We start from the raw sequence: 18,417 nt of genomic DNA on the forward strand, positions 1-18,417 counted from the left end.
AAAAAGTAGGCAACAGATCTGAATACAGTTTTACAAAGACATACAAATAGCCAATACACACATGAAAAGATGCTCAGCATCATTAACCACCATCAGAAATGCAAATCAAAACAACAATGAGATACCAGTTCACATCCCCTAGGATAGCTATAATCAAAAAGACAAACAGGCCTGGCGTGGTGGCTCATGCCTATAATCCTAGCACTCTGGGAGGCCGAGGCAGGCCGAGGCAGGCGGACTGCTAAAGGTCAGGAGTTCAAAACCAGCCTGAGCAAGAGCAAGACCCTGTCTCTACTATAAATAGAAACAAATTAATTGGCCAACTAAAAAATATATAGAAAAAAATTAGCTGGGCATTGAGGCGCGTGCCTGTAGTCCCAGCTACTCGGGAGGCCAAGGCAGGAGGATCACCTGAACCTAGGAGTTTGAGGTTACTGTGAGCTAGGCTGATGCCACGGCACTCTAGCTTGGCAAGAGAAGTGAGACTGTCTCAAAAAAAAAAAAAAGACAAACAATAACAAGTGTGGGCAAGGATTTGGAGAAACAGAAACATTTATATGATGCTGGAGGGAATATAAAATGGTACAGTGGCTTTGGAAAACATTTTCTCAAAAGGTTAAAGATAGATTTACCAGGCCGGGCGCAGTGGCTCACGCCTATAATCCTAGCTCTCTGGGAGGCCGAGGCAGGTGGATTGCTCGAGGTCAGGAGTTCAAAACCAGCCTGAGCAAGAGCGAGACCCCGTCTCTACTATAAATAGAAAGAAATTAATTGGCCAACTGATATATATATATATATACAATTAGCCGGGCATGGTGGCACATGCCTATAGTCCCAGCTACTCAGTAGGCTGAGGCAGTAGGATCGCTTGAGCCCAGGAGTTTGAGGTTGCTGTGAGCTAGGCTGACGCCACGGCACTCACTCTAGCCTGGACAACAAAGCGAGACTCTGTCTCCAAAAAAAAAAAAAAAAGGATAGATTTACCATATGATCCAACAATTCCACTCCTAGGTATATACTCAAGAGAAAGAAAAACATATGTGCACACATAAACTTGTACACAAATGTTCACAACATGATATTCTTAATAACTAAAAAGTGTAAATAACCCAAATGCCCATCAACTGATGAATGGATAAGCAAAATGTAGTATATCCATACAATTATCATTTTGTAATAAAAAGAAAGTACTGATATATATACAATATGGGTGAACTTTGGAAAACTATGCTAAATGAAAGACACTAGTTACAAAGGTCCAAATATGATATCATTCCATTAATATGAAATGATCGGAATAGACAAATCTATAGACATAAAACAGATTAGTGGTTGTCTAGGGTGGGAGTGTAAAGAAGTGTCTTAGTCTGTTTTATGTTACTATAACAGAATACCACAGATTGGGTAATCTATAACAAACAAAAATGCATTTGGCTCACGATTATGGAGGCTGGAAAGTCCAAGATCGAGGGGCCAGCATGTGGTGAGGGCCTTCTTGCTGCATCATAACATGGCGGAAGGCATCACATGTGGAAGAGAAAAAGAAAAGGGGACTGAATCCTCCTTTTATAACAAACCCACTCCCTCAATAACGGCATTAATCCATTCACTCCACCCTTATGGCCTAATCACCTCCCATTAGGCTCCGATTCCCAACACTGATGTATTGGGGATCAAATTGCCAACACATGACCTTTGGGGGACCATTCAGACCACAGCATGAAGGGTTAGTTAAGAGGTGTAGGGTTTCTTTCTAGGGTAAGGAAATGTTCTAAAATTGATTGCAGTGATGAATGAACAACTCTGTGAATATACTAAACCACTGAACTGTACACCTTAAAATTAGTGACTTGCAATGTGATGCATGCTATAACAGCATATACCTGAGCAAGGAAAGATTCCAGGAATCTGAACATGTGTGCATTGCAGTAAGGAAAACTCCCTTTAAAAAGATGCAGTCTGATAGTCTGCCAAACAAACCTCGGCAGACAAACCTAGGCAGAAGATTTCAGATGAAATTAAAAGTACATGCAAGTGTGAGAGAATGACAGTCTTCAAAGTTTCATATAGCTAGAACACAGAAATTCTGTTGAGAATTAACTAAAGATTCTGCTGGAGAGAAAAGCAGAGACAGATGTATCAAGAATCTTGAATGCTCAAATTTATTTATTTGGTTTTTTGCAGGTAATGGGAAGTTAAAAGTTTTAACCAAAGGAATCAAATAATCAAATGTCCTTTACAGAAATTGTTTTGACAGTTCCTAGAAGATGGAGTAGAAGAAGGTAAGACTGCAATTGAGAAACCAGTTAGGGGGCTACTCAACTAACTTAAGAAAAAAATGATAAGGATCTGGACTAAGGGAAGGGACCTGGACTAAACAAGAAGCAACAAGCATAAAGAGAAGAGAATGAGATAATAGAAAAAATAAATTTAATGACTAATTGAAGAGAGAAGAAAAAAAAATCAATCAAAAAAAATCAGCAGTGAGGTCAAACCTCAGATACTGATTTTAGAGTAACCCACATAGAATGGAAGACACAGAAATGAATGATATTATGTATGAAAAGCTTAGAAAAGAGATAGAAAAACAACAAAAAAACAAACTACTGTGGGATAGTTTTCTTCCAAATCAAAATGCCCCCTATGTAATCAATTCACATTGGTAAAATCCATAATTATTATATTAGGGAATTTCACAATAAAAGTTAATACTACTTAATGAAAAAACTGCATGGCTCTAAAAAGGAAAGAGTGATAATTTCAGCTTCATTTAAACTTTCAATAAGAAAGATTTTAAAAGGTTTGGATTAAAGGCAGCATGGTGTAATAATAAGAGGAAGAACAACAACAACATACTGAGCACCAAGCCTGTGCACATAGTTCCCAAATACTTAATATGTAATTCATCTTATCCTCACCACCAACTTTGTGAGGTAAGCAATCTTTCCTAGAGAGTTAAGCACAAAGAAGTTAAATAATATGCCCAAGGCTGAATATCTGGTAAGGGGGCCAGGACTCAAACATAGTCAGTAAAGTTCCAGAGTCCACATTTTTAGCCACTATACTGGCTCTCAAAGGAAAGAATTGGAAGGAAAGGAAAAAGGAAAGGAAGAAGAGAGAGGAGGAGAGCGTAGGGTGGAGGGAGGAGGAAGGGGAGGCAGGAGAGAGGAGAGAGGAGAGGAGAGAGGAGGGAGGAGAGAGGAGAAGAGAGGAAGAAAAACTCAGTTCAAATGTTGGGTCTACCACCAACATTGGTACACTGGTAACTTAAGCGACTCCTCTGTCTTCTAAACTATAAGAAAGAGATACTGAAAATATTACAGAATTATTATGAAGTTTTAGTCATGAATATAAAACACCTAAGTAATTATTATTATTACTAAGCAATAATCATACCTAACATTTATTGAGCACTTACTGGAATACATCAAAACACCACCACAAATACTTAGGTTATTTTATCTAATCCTCAATATGATCTTTCAGAAAATATCATTACTGTCCTAACCATTTTTACAGGTTAGGAAACAGATTCAGAGAGATGGAGACTTGTGCAAAATCATATTGTGTGGTAAAATTATTATAAAAATGACCCCAACTCTCTACCCCTCCTTGTATCCATATCCCTTGCAATGTGACAATGCAGCTCCTCCCTTCAAGATGCAGAACTGATTTCCCCACATCTTGAATTTTGCCTGGCCTCAAGACTTGCCCTGGCCAACAGGAAGTGACACTGTGCCAGTTCTACGCAAAGACCTCAAAAGATCATACACATCCCCACTCCCTCTCTTGGAATCTTACCACCACATGAACAAGCCCAGGGCAGTCAGATGAATGATGAGATATATGTGCCTCTGTAACCCTTCATCTTCCAGCAGAGAACCAGCCAATCACCAGAAATGTGAGACGCTATCCTTAGAGCAGCCAGCCTCCAACCAAGCTACTAGGTGCCCACAGATACATGAGCAATACTACATTAAATCAGCCCACCTGAAATTAGGCAAATCTAGCCCAGAAGATCAGATCCACCTATGTGATCCACAAATTCATGAGCAATAATACATACCCATTGTTTTAAACCACTGGCAGTTGTTGCAGAGCAATAGCTAATTGGAACACATGGATAATGGAAGAGCTGAAATTTAAAGATAGGCAGTCTGATTCCATGCTCACTCTCCTCATCACTACTTTATATAATTTCCAGTTTCAGAGTAGACCTGACATTCAGTGCTACTATAGTATTTTCCTTTCTGAAAAACGATCCTATTTGACATTATTTAAAATTGATTTGTGGCCAGTACACGGTGGCTCACACCTGTAATCCTAGCACTCTGGGAGTCTGAGGTAGGAAGATCACTTGAGCTCAGGAGTTCAAGACCAGTGGGAGCGAGAGCAAGATCCCCATCTCTACAAAAATAGAAAAATTAGCCAGGCGTGGTGGCACATGCCTGTAGTCTCAGCCACTTGGAAGGCTGAGGAAAAAGGATTGCTTTAGCCCAGGAGTTTGTGGTTGCAGTGAGCTATGATGACACCACTGCACTCTGAACAGGGCAAAAGAGTGAGACTCTATCACAGGAAAAAAAAAAACTGATTTGAAAAAGCCCAAGATAGTATATATAATTGTTTCCTCCTTTAGGCAACCAAACAAAAAAAAAATCCAAAATGTTTATCAGACCAAGAATTAGAACTCAATCACTACTAGCCATTTGTCCATTAATTTATAATGCACTTTCCTGGATATATTTATACTGCTTTCAATGTTAAGTAAGTATCTGTGTATTGTGTACCCTTATTAATTCCCAAGTATTGCAAAATGTACCTATACTGATTTTTATTAAATCATTCTCACTCTTAATTGATGACTTAATTCACTAATGTATAACACACTGCATCATCTACCAGCCTACATGCATCTATGCCCATCTAACTCTGCCATCTCCTTCTGTTAGAAGAAATTCTCAGTGCTCCTAAATAAAGCCAACCCTTGTACTAAAGTCAACCTTTTGCTACTCAAGGATATTGTTCTAGCAATTCTATCATCTCCCTCCTGCCTTCATCAATTTTTTCCTCTACTAGATTATTCCCATCAGCATAGAAATTTGTTTTTATTTCTTTCAAAATCTTTTTCTTTCTTTCTGTTTCCTGTCTCCACAATTTTAGGCACTGCTAATCTAGAGATCTTAGTTCCTAAGGGAGCATTATTTCCATCAAGGGATGCAGCAATGGCTCCATTAAACTGTAAGGTGAGACTGCCACCAGCCACTTCATGCCAAGGAATCAGCTGACATGGAAGGAGGTTGCAGAACTGACTGGGGTAACAGATCTTACTACCAAGGGGAAAACTAGGTTGCTACCACACATGGGGGCTAAATAAAAGTATGTTTGCAATGCAGGAGTTCCTCTGGGATACCATTTACTATTTCCATGAACTATGATTAAAGTCAGTGGAAACAATCCAGGCAGTACTACTAATGGTCCAGAATGAAAGTTTGGATCGCCCCACCAGGCAAGAAATCACAACCAGCTGAATTGCTTGCCAAAGTCAGAGAAAATGTGGAATGTCAGTAGAAGATAATTATAGATAACAACAATAACAACGTAACTAGCTACAGAAATAAAAACTCTAATGAGTATTTTTCCTTGTTTTGATATAAAAAAATTGTGTATGCTAACCAATTTACTTTTTTTACCTCCCTTCCTACAACCATCTAATAGTAGCTAACCTCATATCTCAGTATTTAAATTATAAGATATTAAGTATAAAATATGACTTAGGCAAATGAAAAACTAATCAAAAAATGGATATAGGGACGTTGTATCCTCTTTATTTTTTTTTTTTTTTTTTTTGAGACAGAGTCTTGCTCTGTTGCCTGAGCTAGAATGCCATGGCATCAGCCTAGCTCACAGCAATCTCAAATTCCTGGGCTCAGGTGATCCTCCTGCCTCAGCCTCCTGAGTAGCTGAGACTACAGGCATGCGCTACCATGCCCGGCTAATTTTTTTCTATATATTTTTAGTTGGCCAATTAATTTCTTTCTATTTTAGTAGAGACGGGGTCTCGCTCTTGCTCAGGCTGGTTTTGAACTCCTGACCTTGAGCGATCCACCTGCCTCAGCCTCCCAGAGTGCTAGGATTACAGGAGTGAGCCATCACACCTGGCAGCTGTATCCTCTTTTAAGGAAAGGATTTATGCATTATTTGAACAAAGACATTATGTACAGCAAAAGTATAATTTTGCAACTGTCTTTATTTGCAAGTTAAATATGATTAAAATAGGTGTGTGTATAGATACCACAGTGACAAGGTGTGGACTATGATGGCTTCATATTGTATGAACTTAGCTAGACCCCAACTACTCTTCTCCAATTCCATTCCCTGCATGGCTGTGGGTTGGATCTGGCCTCAAAAGAAATTCCCATGAAATTTAGAAGACAAAAGTGAAACATCAGCCATGTTTGTGTTCAGAAAGTCAACATAAGTTCAGGCACTGTCACAGTTCTCACAGGTTGTTGTGGATCATTTGGCATGGGGCATGAGGTAGCAAATGGGCCCAGTTCCTCTAGCTCCTATGAGATCTGCTTCAGCTTCTCCAAATAATCCTAGGACAGATTTATGTGCAGGTTCAAGTTTGGGCTTATGGGTCAACTCACTTCCATGACTTCCAAATCATCTTTGCAGATTTCAGTTTAACCATGCTTTGCCCCCATTTTCAAGTCTATCTTCTCTTCCCGACTGCCAGTCCTACCAACTTCCAGTCTAGCACCAAACTCGGGAATATATCAGATCCTATAACTGGCAAAAATCAATCACTACAATAAATCCCTTACACACTCAAGATAATTTTGCTTCTCTGATCAAACCCTAATTGATAAAAATGAAATGTAATTTAGGGTTAGGCTACTATAGAAAGGGCTGAATATGTCCACGTGTCTCTTCTCTGCTTCATTTAACACCTCAACTAAAGAGAAAAGGTCAAATATCACATATTGTGGTTATCATGCCCCTTGCTTTCCTTCCATCAGCAAAAAAACTTAAGGATTTAACTGAAAAACATTAAGTTTCAAATGCATTTACTTCCTAAAGGAGTAAGTTCAAATTTTAAAATCTACGTTCTTACAGTTACACTAAAACAAAATAGATGCTGTACAAATTCAAGAGAACTAATAAAATTCAACACCTTAATACATTTAAATTACACTAATGTTACCCTTAGACTTTTGTCAGCAGCACAAAAGAATAAATCTATCAGATCAAAGTGCCATCTCTAAAACCAACTCATTCAGTCCCCTCTTGAATATACCTTTAAAAAAAATCTGTTTAGCTAAAGTCAAAGCCATAAATAAATTTAGAATAATCCTAAAGAGTCCTCTGGACCTCAGCTGGTCCTAGCTAATAACTTAAAGATAGATGTTCAACAGCCTTATTTTGAGACAGAAGCAATTAAGACAAACATTTACACTTTAATATTTTTTCCTTGGAGTAGAAATACCAAGAAAAGTGAAGGTCAAAGACAGTTGAAAAATGACATTTTCTTCCAATATCATCTGGTACCATGTGTCCCACTGCTGTCTACTAGGTTGCTCCTAACAAAGAGAAAAAGAGACAACAATAGAAATATGGTTGTCCCTTTTACTAGCCTGTATAAACATTCTTTAGTTTCTGGATTTCCACTAAATAATTACCTATTCAGATCAAATGTATGTAACTGAAATGTATGTAACTGAAGCAGTGGTGAGTTTCTATCTTGTTCTAAAAACATGTAACCCTAAAACAAGGTATATATTAAATCAGCAACTACGTTTAAGACCTGGTTTAAAATGAATGAAAATGATTCATGAACAATTCTGATCATTGTGGAGTAGCATTAACCCAACTCATTAAACTAATCCTTCCACAAATAACAATTATAAACTCTGGAAAAGAGCAGGTGAAAAGTGGAGATGTGACCACTGAAATAGAAGAAAGGAAGTACACTGGTGGGGGATTCAAATTTATACAGCTTTTCCTCTTGGAGGCACTCTCAGTTTGCAGCAGCATAGGGTAGCTAAAACTCAAACAGAAAGCTTCAGTTTGATTGGAGTTCATGGCTACAAAGGGGCTGGAAAGTCAGACGGGAAATTCAGGAAAGGGAAGAACCACGGCAGGGGAAGCCAAAAAAACTAATACAAACTTGGTCCAAATTCTTCACTGACTCCTGAACTTCATATGCTCAGGGAAGACTCCAAGGAGGCCAGAGGAAAATAACTGAAAAGCTCAAAAAACTAAGCAGCAATTTCAGCTGCTGCACACTGCAAAGGAAACATGAGCTTAGAGTTTGGCCACATGAGAAGGGCTTAGTAAACACCTCAGACCCTTGTTAAAACAGAAAACCAACATTCCACAAATTCAAGATGATCAGCCACTAATTTAACTATATTCATCAGAGAAGATATGAAAATTCAGAAACAGGATGTATCATCCACAATATCCACTCTACAAATAAAACTTTCTATTCATAAAATAAAGCAGGAAAAATGTGACCCATTGTCAAGGAGGCGAAAAAACAGTCAAAAGGAAAAGACCATTTAATAATCCAGAGAAGAGAATTAACAAACAAGGACTTCAAAGCAGCTATTATGAATATAGATTATATTCCAAGACTTAAAGAAAAACATGGTCACAATGGGAAATCTTAGCAGATAAATGGAAGTTTTTTAACAAAATACTAGAACTAAAGGATATGTTATTTGAAAATGGGCTTAACCACACATTAGAAACAATATTAAAAAGGGCCTATGACCTTAAAGACAGATAAGTAGAAATTATTTAATCTGAAAAACTAAAAGACTGAAAAAAATAGAGACTCACAGACCTATAGGACAATTTTAAGCAGAGTAATGTGTAACGAGAATCTCAGAAGAAAGAAAATGAAAGAATGGGGCAGGAAAAGCATTTTTTAAATTTTTTTAAGTAATGGCTAAAACATTCCAAATTTTGTGAAAAATATCATCTCACAAATCAAATAAGCTCAGCATACTCCAAACAGAACACAAAAAAAATTAAAACACTTCAAATTGTTGTACACTAAAGAATTGGAGACCAGAAAAGAATAAAATGACTAAAGTGATTAAAGTAAAAGACTGCCAACTCAGAATTCTATATCCAGCAAAAATATCCTTGAAAAATAAAATGCAGACATGTTCAAATAAATGAAAGCTAAGACTATCACTAGAACTGTACATTATGCAACATTAAAGGAAGTTCTTCAAGCTGAAGGGAAAGGACATTAGATGAAACCTAGCTCTAACACACAACGAAATAAAGAAAACATGAAATAATAAATATGTAGTTATATACAAAAGGCTCTTTTTTCTTCTCTTAAATTGTTTAAAAGACAACTATTTAAAGCAAAAACAGCACTGTATTATAGAAGCAAAAATATCACACATCAATAGCACAAAGGTTTGGCCAGGTGCGGTGGCTCACGCCTGTAATCCTAGCACTCTGGGAGGCTGAGGCGAGTGGATTGCTCGAGGTCAGGAGTTCAAAACCATCCTGAGCCAGAGTGAGACCCGTCTCTACTATAAATAGAAACAAATTAATTAGCCAACTAACATATATAGAAAAAATTAGCCAGACATGGTGGCGCATGCCTGTAGTCCCAGCTATCTGGGAGGCTGAGGCAGCAGGATCACTTGAGCCCAGGATTTTGAGGTTGCTGTGAGCTAGGCTGACGCCATGGCACTCACTCTAGCCTGGGCAACAAAGTGAGACTCTGTCTCAAAAAAATAAAAAAAGCACAAAGGTTAAATGTAGTTATACTTTGTAAGGTCCTTTTATCTTACATCAAGTGGCATGCTAATGTTAAATAAACTGTGAAAATTAACAGTGAATGCTGTAATCTGCAGAGCAACCACTAAAACAAACACAAACCAGTATAGCTTAAAAAGCCAACTTTCTAATGAGGATTTACAATGGAGTATTAAAAAATACAACCATCTCTATAAATACCTAAAAGGGAGGAGAGTACCAGACAAAATTCAACACTGATGCGTAATTTAAAAGTAAAAATTACAGGAAACTGGAAATAGAAGGGAACATTCTCCATCTGATTTTTTTTTAATCTAAAAAAAAAAAAAAAAAATCCCACCGTTGACATACCACTTAATGGTGAAAGACTGTCTTCCTCCTAAGACCAGGAACAAGATAAGGATGTTGACTCTTGCCATTAAAAAACATATATTTTATGTAACACTGAAATTATATTTCCTTTTTGTTAAAATCTTCTTTCTTTTTTTCTATCTTTTTAAACAGATGAGGTCTCACTATCCAGGCTGGATTCAAACGCCTGGGCTTAGGCAATCCTCTCACCTGAGTAGCTGGGGACTAAGGAGCTTGCCACAGCACCCCCCCACTCTCACCATTTCTCTTCAACATTGTACTAAAGATCCTAGATGGTGTAATAATGTAAGAAAAAGAAATAAAAGCCTGGAAGATGGGAAAGGAAAGAATAAACTCTTATTCACAGATGACATACTTGTTTTTGTAAAGAAAATCCTAAGGAATCTAATAAGACTACTAGAACTACATGAAATTACACCACATCAAAAGATGCAAGGATGATAATAAAAAACAAAATGACTGTATATCTATAAACTAGCATGGAAAAACTGAAAAATGAAATTTAAAAAATTTCATTTGTAATACCAAAATTCTTGGGAGTACATTTAACATGCAAGCTCTCTACAGTGAAAATGAAAATGTTATTTTATATATGTATATGTATTTGTATAATGTTAATATATAACATTAATCGTCAAACTATATAATTGGTGATACATTAATATACACAAAACCACTGTAGTATCTACTGTACAGATCTTACGTGCATATATACTACATATATATGTAAATATATCTTTATATTATATACTGAAATAAAAATTATCTATTAATAAATAAAAGGAGAGGTACACAACTGTATTAGTAATCTACTGCTGTGTAATAAACTACCCAAAACTTAGCAAAACATTTATTATCTCACATAGTCTCTAAGGGTGAAGAATCTAGGAGCAGCTTAGCTGGTAGTGTGGCTCAGTGTCTCTCATGTGGCTGCAGTCAACTGACGCCTGAAGCTCCGCTTCCAAGTTCACACAAGGCTATTGGCAGAAAGCCTCAGTTCTCTGCCACATGGATGTTGGGAGACAATACTCCATAGGTCTCTCTTGCATTTCTGCACATCTTGTGACCAGCATTTTAACTGCACTTTGTGCCAGACTATCTTTTCAAGGATGTCTATATAGTGAACAGATGGAAAAGTCTCCTCCAAAGCAAAGGGTACTTACTGCACATTAAAAGAATATCTGGGTTCTCTATATTTAGGGGTTCTCTCCTATAATGTAACCCACTGCGTGTGCAGGAGTCATCTGGCCCTCTTCACATTACTCAATGTGAAATGGAGCTCAAGTCATTGGCACAAAAATGCTGATAATATGGCTACTATTACTGTTGTGACAATAAACTGTCCTTCAATTATGACCCAGGAGTCTCGTGTCTTCTACCAAGCATCTATGAAATTATGGCAAGCTAACTTGTTAGCTTGCAAGTAGAGTAAAATCTCAGACTCTTCACAGACTTAACAGTGGGCCTCTCCACAACATGGCAGCTGGTTTTCCCCAGAAAGAATGATGAGAGAGAGAAAGGGAGAGACCAATACATAAGCCAAAGTGTCTTTTATAACCAAATTTTAGAAATAACATACTGTATTAGTCAGGGTTCTTCAGAGAGACAGAATAGGAGATACAGAGATAGAGAAATATATGAGAGGAGATTTACTGAGGAACAGGCTCACAAAATTACAGAGGCTGAGAATTCCTACAATAGGCTGTCTACAAGCTGGAAACCCCCTAAGGTGCCCATAGCAAGGCTCAGGCCAAGTTCAAAAGCCTCAGAACCAGAAAAGCCAACAGTGTAATTCTCAGTCTGAGGCCAAAGATCTGAAAACGCTGGGGGATAGAGGAGGGACTAGTGTTAAGTCCTAGAGTCCTAAGGCCAGAGAGCCTGGAGTTCTGATGCTTAAGGACAGGAGGAGGAGAGTGTCCCAACTCGAGGAGAGGGGAAACTCAGTCCACTGACTCACATGACAATCTCCTCTGGAAATACCTTCAGAGACACACCCAGAAGTAATGTTTTACCAATTCTCTAAGTATTCCTTAACCCAGTCATAGTGACACCTAAAATTAACCATCACTTTTGCCACACCACCCAACCTCAATACAATGTGCAAGGTGACCATAAAAGGGTACAATTATTAGGAGGCAGGGATCACTGGGGATAGATAGAGGCTGACTACCAAATTCGATATTGTTAAAAGGTCAGCTCTCCCTAAATCAATCTATAAATCAACACAATCCCTATCAAAATGCCAAAACGCTTTATTTATAGTAAGTGACAAAATGATTTGAAAATTTATATGGAAACAAAAAGGAACTGGACTAGCCAAAAAAAAAAAGTTAGGATTCACATTATCTACTTGTAAGACTTACTATAATGCCACAGTAATCAAGACAATATGATACTTACACAGGAGCACTAGATCAATGAAACATAATACAGAGTCCAGAAATAGATCTACATACATATAAGATTCAAACAAATGTGGACAAAAGCAAAAGGCAATTCAGTGCAGGAAAGGAAAGTTTTGTTTGTTTTTTTTTCCAAACAATGGTGTTGGAACTAGATAAACATATTTTTTAAATGACCCCAACTCCTACTTCACGCCATGCACAAAAATTAACGTGACATGGACCACAGTCCTCTACATAAAAATTAAGACTATGAATCTTCTAAAAGAAAGCGCAGGAGAATATTTTTGTGACTTTTAAGTAGACAAAGGCTTACTGGAACTCACACAATCCATAAAAAAGCACAATCTATAAAAAAAAGTTAATTAGACTTCATCAAAATTAAAAATTTCAATTTATCAAAATACACTGTTAAGGAAAAGATTAGACAAGCTACAAACTAGGAGAACATACCCCATATGATGATCTGACAAAGAACTTGTATCCAGAATATATTAAGAATTCCTACAAATCAATAATAAAAAGATGATCAATTTTTTAAATGGGCAGAAGGCTTAAAGAGGCACTCCACAAAAGAAAATACACTGTCAATAACCATATGAAAAGGTTCTCAACATCAGTTATCAAGGAAATCAGAAAATAAAACCACAGTGAGATACCATTCTATACCTACTAGAATAGCCAAAATTAAAAACCTGATTATCCAAGTATTGGTGAGGATATAGAACTATAACTCTCATACACATTCAGGTGGAAGTATAAAATGAAAAACCACTTTAAAAAATTAGTTTCTTGGCCGGGCGCGGTGGCTCACGCCTGTAATCCTAGCTCTTGGGAGGCCGAGGCGGGCGGATTGCTCAAGGTCAGGAGTTCAAAACCAGCCTGAGCAAGAGCGAGACCCCGTCTCTACTATAAATAGAAAGAAACTAATTGGCCAACTGATATATATATATAAAAAATTAGCCGGGCCTGGTGGCTCATGCCTGTAGTCCCAGCTACTCGGGAGGCTGAGGCAGAAGGATTGCTTGAGCCCAGGAGTTTGAGGTTGCTGTGAGCTAGGCTGACGCCACGGCACTCACTCTAGCCTGGACAACAAAGCGAGACTCTGTCTCAAAAAAAAAAAAAAAAATTAGTTTCTTATAAAGTTAAATATATATCTGCCTATCAACCAGCAATTCCATTTCTAGGTATTTACTCAAGAGAAATGAAAACATGTTTGAAAAAAGACCTGTATAGGCCCTATTCATAATAGTCGAAAACTGGATTTAATCCAAATGTCCATCAACAGAAGACAGACTGTGGTATATTCATCCAATGAATATACTCAGCAATTAAAAGAATTACTGATATATCCAACCCCATGGATGAATTTCAAAATTTGAATGTTAAGAAAAAAAGCCAAATACAAAAGAACACACAACAAAACTAATCTACATTTAGAAAACAAAGAGTGCTTGGGTGTCAAAAGAAACTGAATAGAGAGGGCAACAAGGGAACTTTCTGGGGTGATGAAAACATTCTACATCTTCTTTTGAATACTGGTTACATGGGTATTTAACTGTCACACCTCATCAAAGTGAATACCTGAGATCTGTATATTTTGTTATATTTAATCATAGCTCAACAAAAATAAATATTTTAATAAATTTGTGAGCTCAACAGCATATTAAATTTCCTTTTCTTGGGTTATCACATGTATGTTTAGTGTATATATACATATACTTATATGTATTCAATAAATATTTATCATGTACTATGTGCCAAACACTTTGCCAGATTCCAGAATAACTCAAAGTCCATGACGTCAAGAAGCTAACAATGTAGGGCAAGAAAACGCATACTTAAATAATAACAACATAAAATATAGGGATTTCCATGACAGAGGTATATACAGGGTCTTGCAAGAAGAATGCTTTGCCTCAAAAAAGAGTTAAGTATTATTAATGTTAATAGAAAAACCTTTCCATTAGGTGCTGAATGAGGATGAAAAGCAGAACGCTGGACATGTGCTCAAGCAGAATTGAGCTATTTATAAGCAGAGAAATACCACATGGAAAGACAGAGACAACAGGTCTAACAGTAGGGAGCCAGGAGCTCCCACTGTTTGGGGAGTTGGAAGGACCTGTAAGGAAATGAAAGAAAATACTAACAAGGTAGGTATGTACCTACCATGCCAATGCTAAAATATTTTGATTACAGAGGTAGTGAAGAGCCACTGAATAATTTTAAGCAAAGAATGAGACATTCAAATTTGTGGTCAGAAGTATCCGTAAGAGTATGAGAGAGTGCCTGGAAGGGAGTGAAACTGGAAACAGAAAGACCAGCAAGAAGACAACTGCAGGAGAGCAAGCCAGTGATGTTTTACTTTTACTATACCAACCAATGGCACAGGGACTGAATAGGAATTTAAGAATCCCCAAAATAGGCAGGAAAATGGGAAAAGATTAAGAATAAAGACGGTCCTCAGAAAAAGAAATAAAAATAGTTCAAGCATATGAAATGATGCTCAGCTTCAACCATAAGAGAAAACTAAATTAAAATTACACTAGGATACCATTTCTCACCTATCAGATTGGCAAAAATCCAAAATGTTTGATTATACAGTATTGACAAGGCTATGCATAACAAGTATTCTCAGATATACATTACTTGTTACAACCCTTATGAAGGGCAATTTAAAAATATCTATCAAAATTATATCCACTATACTCTTTGGCCCAGCAATTCCACTTCTAGGAATTTATCGCAGACACACTTATAGATGTAAATGATACCTGCACAAGGTTGCTGACTGCAGCAATTTTACATTAATAACAGTAAAAACTTCAAACGATCTATCAACAGGCTAGTTAAATTATGATGTATAAATAAAAATGAACACTCTGCACCTGCTAGAGGAGGAGAGAGAGAAGAGAGAAAAAGTGCTTTATGTACTAATAAGAATGATCTCCAAGGTATTAATACATTGTTCAGTGAAAAAAAGTTAAAGGCAGAAGAGTTAAAGTTTCCAACATGAGAGTAAAACACAGGGAGAGGAGACTGAGGTGAGATAAATATATTTGTATATAATTATGTTTTTTAAATCCCCAGAAGGATATATAGGAAATCAGTAACGTTTCTACACCATGGCAGGGAATGAGACAGATAGGGAAGGGGGTATGAATGAGAGACTTTTTATTGTGTATCTTCGTACTCTTTTTGCTTTACTACTTTTGAAGTATATATATGCATATAACAAAAAATAATAATTATAGCCTTTAAAAATACTGTATCAGGGCCAGGCGCGGTGGCACATGCCTGTAATCCTAGCACTCTGGGAGGCCAAGGCGAGCGGATTGCTCGAGGTCAGGAGTTCAAAACCAGCCTGAGCAAGAGCGAGACCCCGTCTCTACTATAAATAGAAAGAAATTAACTGGCCAACTAATATATATAGAAAAAATTAGCTGGGCATGGTGGCACATGCCTGTAGTCCCAGCTACTTGGGAGGCTGAGGCAGGAGGATTGCTTGAGCCTAGGAGTTTGAGGTTGCTGTGAGCTAGGCTGACGCCATGGCACTCACTCTAGCCTGGGCAACAAAGTGAGATTCTGTCTCAAAAAAAAAAAAATACTGTATCAGAATCAACAGGATTTGATATCTCATTTGATGTGAGAAGTAGAAGAGATAGAGGAGTCAAGATGATTCCCAGGTTTCCAACATAATGATAAATCTAGTCATCCCTAACAACTTACAAAGAAAAGAAATTTGTTATTATCCAAGGCAAAAGTTGGAAAGATGCTAAAGGCCAAGGGAAAGCTGCTCAACTGTGGACTTGCATTGGAGGTGCTGTGTCCAACAGCAGTAGAAAAAGAAAACAGGAAATTTAAGAGTTGTCAGAGGATACAGATCTTAGTAGAAGCCTTGGAGAAGAAAACAAAGGAAACCGTATGAGGCTAATTTATCTAGGAATTACTTACTCTTTAAAGCCAATTAAATGGGATGAAATCAAGACCCAGAGAACAAATTTAAAAAGCAACTAACTCTAGGGGGCCGGGCGCGGTGGCTCACGCCTGTAATCCTAGCACTTTGGGAGGCCGAGGCGGGCGGATTGCTCGAGGTCAGGAGTTCGAAACCAGCCTGAGCGAGACCCTGTCTCTACCAAAAATAGAAATAAATTAATTGACCAACTAAAAATATATATACAAAAAATTAGCCGGGCATGGTGGCGCATGCCTGTAGTCCCAGCTACTCGGGAGGCTGAGGCAGTAGGATCGCTGAGCCCCGGAGATTGAGGTTGCTGTGAGCCAGGCTGACGCCACGGCACTCACTCTAGCCTGGGCAACAAAGTGAGACTCTGTCTCAAAAAAAAAAAAAAAAAAAAAGCAACTAACTCAAAGTGACAGCATAAGACCACATATTGATATCTTTTTCTTAGACATCAAGCTCTATTATTAATACAATGTATAATTTAATACATTTATTTTCCCAGGTTCACAACATATTTAAAAAGGGTATAGGTGTAGTTACCAGGGACAGTTATTTGGCAACAGCATGAGGGGGGGAGAAAAAAAGCATAGCATTCTTCAAGTACTCTTCACTGGAGCCAAAATGTCCCATCTTTCTATCATCTAAGATTTGGCCAAAATGGTCCCTCCTTCAAGAAGTTTTTCATGGTTCCTACACTAAGAGTGACATAATTAATCTCCTTCTGTCCAACTTCAAATATTTTATTTACATCTTCCTGAAAGCACTAACTATATTCTGCCTTATTTTATAATTATTTTTATAGTAACCTCTTTTCTCCTACTTGATTATGTATCTATCTTGACTGAAGAAATATCTTTCATCTTTATATCTCTAGCCAGTGATGAACACAATTTCCTCACACAGTTCAGGATGCAAACATTCATTCAACAATTATCCCATTTTTGTATTCTCTAAAATAACGTAAATGGACTTTGCCACAGTCTCACTGCAAAAAGTTATAAGCATCTCTTACTGCATACTTATATATTTGATACCAAGCTATGAATTTGGCCTGGCTTATCCCAAAAATTAATCAGACAAGGGTAATGGGAAGTACCAGCTAATGGATTTGAGGGTTTTATTATTTGTTTTTAACTGACACACAACAATTATACATATTTATGAGGTACACCGTGATATTTTGATATATACAATGTGTTATAATCAAATTAAGGTAATCAGCACATCCTTCTCCTCAAACATTTATCCTTTGTGTTGGAAACATTCAATTAACCATACATTTGACTCCTGGACAACATGGGTTTGAACTGCACAGATCCACTTATACACAGATTTTTTTCAATGTAAGTTATACCAGGTGTGCCTGCCTCCCCAGCTTCCACCTCACCCATCTCTTCTGCCTCTGCCAACCCTGACATAGCAAGACCGACCCCTCCTCTTGCTCCTCCTCAGCCTATTCAACCTCAAAACAACAACCATGAAAACCTTTGTGATGATTCACTTCCACTTAATGAATAGTAAATATACTTTCTCTTCCTTATGACTGTCTTGACATTTTCTTTTCACTAGCTTGCTTTATTGTAAGAATACAGCGCACAAAACATATACAAACTGTGTGTTAACTGTTTATGTTATCAGTAAGGCTTCAAGGTCAACAGTAGGCTATTAGCAGTTAAGTCTTGGGGGAGTCAAAAGTTTCGTATAAATTTCTGACTGCATAAGGGGTTGGTGCAACTAACTCCCAAATTGTTCAAGGGTTAACAGCAGTCATCCTACAGAACACTACAACTTATTCCTCCTATCCAGATGTAATTCTGTATTGTTTAGGATAGCTCTCCCTAGCCCCTTCCCCCACTACCTTTCCTAGACTCTAGTAACTAATATCCTACT

At 37.5% G+C, this 18,417-nt stretch overlaps 1 protein-coding gene across 6 annotated transcripts in view; it reads right to left on the bottom strand.

Annotated features, from left to right (window-relative positions):
- The window catches only part of PDS5B (PDS5 cohesin associated factor B), a 160,071-nt gene that overhangs the window by 132,505 nt on the left and 9,149 nt on the right, over window positions 1-18,417 (bottom strand). For 5 of the 6 annotated variants that reach the window (XM_076009501.1, XM_076009503.1, XM_076009502.1 and 2 more), the window contains exon 2: window positions 1,440-1,498. The exons of the other annotated variant lie outside the window; for it this stretch is intronic. The gene's annotated coding sequence lies outside the window, so the exon portion shown is untranslated. The remainder of the gene's footprint in view (window positions 1-1,439; window positions 1,499-18,417) is intronic. 6 annotated transcript variants of the gene reach the window in all.

This window comes from Microcebus murinus, chromosome 13 (assembly GCF_040939455.1).
Source record: "Microcebus murinus isolate Inina chromosome 13, M.murinus_Inina_mat1.0, whole genome shotgun sequence".
In the NCBI taxonomy this organism is placed as follows: domain Eukaryota; kingdom Metazoa; phylum Chordata; class Mammalia; order Primates; family Cheirogaleidae; genus Microcebus; species Microcebus murinus.